This window comes from Pinus tabuliformis, chromosome 6 (assembly GCF_031772625.1).
Source record: "Pinus tabuliformis cultivar Carrire ecotype Pingquan chromosome 6, CPIR1, whole genome shotgun sequence".
Classification (NCBI taxonomy): domain Eukaryota; kingdom Viridiplantae; phylum Streptophyta; class Pinopsida; order Pinales; family Pinaceae; genus Pinus; species Pinus tabuliformis.
In genome coordinates this window covers 1,899,183,823-1,899,188,505 of record NC_142292.1, presented here as the reverse complement: position 1 = coordinate 1,899,188,505, position 4,683 = coordinate 1,899,183,823, and the positions used below count along the sequence as shown (strand labels likewise).

At 38.4% G+C, this 4,683-nt stretch overlaps 1 pseudogene; it reads left to right on the top strand.

Annotated features, from left to right (window-relative positions):
* Positions 1–3,646: 3,646 nt before the first annotated feature.
* Positions 3,647–4,351, top strand: LOC149266784 (pentatricopeptide repeat-containing protein At1g76280 pseudogene; annotated as a pseudogene).
* Positions 4,352–4,683: the final 332 nt, after the last annotated feature.

The window sequence follows — 4,683 nt, the reverse complement described above, 5'->3', positions numbered from 1 at the left end:
AATAAAGGAAAAAATAAGAACATGAGTAAGGGATGTGTATTTCAAGCTTAATATTGGCTAGGACATCTTGGTGTGGGTGTTCATTTCGGTTTATTATGGATAAGGAGATTGGCAAAGGCATTAAAAGGAAAAAAAGGCATTTTTGGCACATATATTTATGAAAATAAAGGAAATTAGGAGAAAATTAAGGCGAAAGGTCACAGTTTGCATGTGAGGAGGAAATTGAAGGAAAATAATGGAAAATAAACAAAATAGAGGCCTCATTGATAAAAGGTATTATGAGGATAAGTTGGAAAGCTCTTGTATCAAGCCTTTGCTCACATTTTGGAGAAAGGAAGGGAAAAGAAAACAAGGAAAGGACAAGGAAAGGAAAGGAACGAAAGCAAGGATCAAGCAAGGAAAATTATGATCAAGCAACTTCAACAAGAAGACTTGTAGGTAGCATATTTTTCCTAGCTAGTTTTCACATGCATGGATTTGCATGTTTGTGTATGGTTCTCTTCCTATCAGTGGCATGGCTTTGTCAGGTATGATAATGGTTTTCAACCTAGCCTTTCCTTTTTTGGATGCCATGGTGTGTTGGGATTTTTATATTGGTTTTTAGCTTTGGATTTCCTGATGGATTTCAAAATCCAGGGTGGAGGTGGTATCAAGGTTCATTCGCAAAGGCCCAGGAATCCCTTGACTGGTTTTAGTGGGATACATGGTAAAGCATAAGGGAGGAGTCTTGGTTTAGGTCCTAGTGATCTGGGTTTGGATTGCAGTAAAGCCTAAGAGACTAGTCTCGGTTTAGGGCCTAGTGATCCAGGATTGGATTGTATTAAATCCTGAGGGACAAGGAGACGAAAATTTCTCAAGGATAGGGATATATTCCAAATGGAATTCCAATTTTGATTTGGTTTTGTGATCAGAGCACTAGTTTTGGTGTGATCACACTTTGGTGAGGGTGGAGGTGGTTTAACCTCTAGTTTCCCTTGGTTGTTTTTGTATTGGTTTATCCATGAGATCCCACATTCATGCTTGGAATATGGCATAGGGGTGACTAGCTGTAAGAAATATTTGGTTCAGCCATGTCTACGGTGAAGGTGGTATGTGGAAGTCCCGAACCTGATCACATTTTCCTATGATTAATAAAAGCCAAGTTCTCTTACTTCCATACTTATTAATATGTGGATTTAATTGATCCAAGATTTTTTTGCTTATAGATTCATCAAAATTACATATAGCAGAGCAGTTAAAAACCATGGAACATAAGCATATAAAATAAAGATAAAATAGAAATAATCACACATGATATCAAGACACAGATATTTGATTACGGAGTTCGTCTAATTTGGACTACATCTTTAGGCCCTGTTCAATAGTGGCGAGACCTTCATTCATTAAATGACATGGTAAGAGAGAAGTACAAGTGGATTTTTACATAAACATCCTTATACCTCCAATCTGGAAGATAGATGGAAAATGGAGAGCCCAGATCTAGAAACAGATAGTACCACTAAACCCCTGGTGAAAAATCATGTAAAAATGCCTATCCAAACGCCCAATTTGGATAATCGAGCCTTCTGCAACTTCCCAATTTGGATAATTAGGCCTTCTGCAACTTCTCAGAACCCCCATGGTGCTTAGACGAGGTCATGACCTGCTATCAGGGTTAGGGTCTGTTGTACAATACATTCTAAATTAATCGGTCAGTCCTCCCTCTACCTTCTTCCGACACAAAAGGGTCTTTTATAAGCATGAAAGTAATCCGACAATACTCTGGCAGTTTAAACATAATAAACCAAGTTAAGCAAGCAAGATCGGGCTGGAATTATACGTGGAAACAACCTTACAATTATGGCAAAACTCATAACAAACATGGCATGAAACTTCTTCAACTGCACGTGGAAACCAATAGTTTTTACTATCGGCATTTCCAACCATCGACGGGCAGTCCCAAGCGCAAACAATCTAGCACTCTGTGATATAGCGGACCCACCATGGTTATAAATCACAATGTATAAGACATCGCATTTGGTAGTCCCCATCACAAATCACAATCAAAACTTCCCTAAGTGGATATCAAAGCCCATACACTGTGATAAAAGTGGACCTGTCGGGCTATGAAATGTAGTGTATAACATATCGCATCTGAAACCCTATCGTAATCACTGTTAGACTCCGTCTTGTATGTCAGTGTGAGATTGATTCTTCTTCAAAACCCTGTTTTGAAGAAGAAATCATTAAATGTATTTTTTTTAGAATATGTATCAAATTCTCCAGCTCTTCAAATGGTAGTGGTTTCATCAATTCCTATCCCTGCAAGCAGACAAAGAAAAAGCCCTCATTCAAAATCAGCAAATTTAAAAAGGGAATTAGAAAACAGAGTTTGTAATAATATGTTGGAGCATAATTGGCAAAGAATATCGCAAAGAGGATTTCATCAGATGGTGGCGGTGTTCGCATCATTGATTATGGACAAATATGGAAGGCGCCCACTTCTAATGATTGCTGAAGGAAGAATGCACAAACTGCTTCACTTTTGAAGAAACAAGCTGAACAATTAGCTGAGATGGAAGTTCTTTATAAGGAAGAGCAAGTCCTTAGAGAGCGACACTTCAACATGATGGAAAATATGAAAGGTAAGATCAGATACCTCAAAATTTTTATACTCAAAAAGGTCTGGATATTGGGTTTCTGATTGGCCAAGCTCATTAGCACAGAGGCATAGAACATGAGTGACACCCAAAAGCTTCAGTGTATTTATAGACCTTGCAGCCAAAGCTCCACCAATAAACAAAGAATCTGTAACATGTGATGGCCGCTCTGAGTCGACAGCTTGAGAGACCAAAGCCATCCTTTCCAGAAGGTGTTCCAACCTCACCTTTAATTTATAACTGTCTATGACATTTTGTGAATCCCCTCCTTCAAAAAAACAAAAAAAAAACCGGTGTTGAAATTCATTTCATGGCAAAGTTTAATCACTTCCGTTCCAAGCATTTCATTCCAATGTTCCAGTTCCTTGCTCAGCTCACTATCAAACTTTGCAATCTTGTTCAAATCCTTCAATTTAACTGTTAGGCGCATACTGTGAGATGAATCACTATTTCCTTTTGAATATTTTCCATGATAGTTCTCTTGAAAAAATGGTGACATTTCTATGTTATCCCTATAAGGTGATTTTGAAGCATGGACCAGACTTAAAGGAGTTCACTGTCGTGCACAACCAAATGATGGTTTCATGAGAATTCTTATGGATCTGGATAAGAAACTGTATGGAAAACCTTCTATGGATTGGCAACGAAGGAAGCATATCATGAGGAGTTGCTCAATTTGTGGCAAGATCGTAGGTGTTAGTAGCAGTTCCCTGAAACTTCATTTGCAAAAGTCACATCGGCGGCTGTCGATGGGAAGTGTGGATAGCGTAGAAGCAAAAGAATTACAACAAATTCTTGATTCTGTTATAATTGGTTGCTAAGAAGAAGTTTTCCAAGTAATTAGTCTTAAAGAAGTTTTGGCTTTATGTTATCTTTGACCTGGAAGTGCTTTTAGTGTACATGAGCTTGCCTTGACACTTTATGCACACAAGCTTCATGAGCCTGAGCTTGCTCTTTGTTATTGTGATCGTATCTATCTTGCTGTCACCTTAGTTATAAATGGTAAGATGACAAGCAGTCCAGGTGCTGTAGTCACAAGTTTAAGTGGCCGAGTATTGAAGCCATCACGGAATACTGATGAACCTGAAAGGGCTTTGCGTGTGTTAGCAAAGATGAAACGTGCTAACGTAAAGCCAAATATCATGACATATGAACTACTACTTTCTTTGTTTGGGAGTGTAAATCCTCCATATGAATCAGGCAGTCGACAATCTCAGGAAGATGTTTTAAAAAGAATATCTGCAATAGAGATGGACATGGGGAGAAACAGTGTTGAACACAGTGAAAATTCAATGCATACTCCGCTGAAGGCTCTTGGAGCAGAAGGTATGGTCAAAGAATTGCTACAGTATTTACATCTTGCAGAAGATCACTTCAATAGTAGAGATGCTCGAAGTGCTCCATTGCTTGGAATAAATGTGTACAATACTGTTCTTCATGCACTTGTTGAGGAAAAAGAAAGGGATGTAGCCATCGATGTTTTTGAGAAGATGAAAGTGTTCGGTTTCAAACCTGATGCAGTAACATACCATATTATGATGGATTGCTACAGCCTTACAGGAGATTTACAGTCTGCCCGTGCAGTGATGGCCACAATGCTGCAGGATGGATTCACATTTCATGCTTGTACTTACTCAATCCTGATGAAGATAGCCTTGGCAAATGGTGATTTTGAAACAGCCATTAATCTTTTTAATGAAATTAAAGATTAGAGAGTTCATTCGGATGTTCTGTCTTATAACACCATTCTTAGGCCAGCTTCTTTTAGAGGACGTCTTGACATAATTGAAATTACTAGTCGAGCATATGCATCGTGAAAATATTCAACCAGATCCAGAAACATGCATACATGTCTTTTATTCATATTATGACAGAGGTCTTATTGATACTGCGATGGAAGCATTGCAAGTATTAAGTGTACGCATGATATCAGAGGATGAAACTGTTCAGAAGGAGATGCAATTGAATTTTCAAGCACTTGTCCTCGATGAAGACTCACAAGTTGAGGCAATCCTTTATGGAGATTTTCAACGATTCTAAAGAA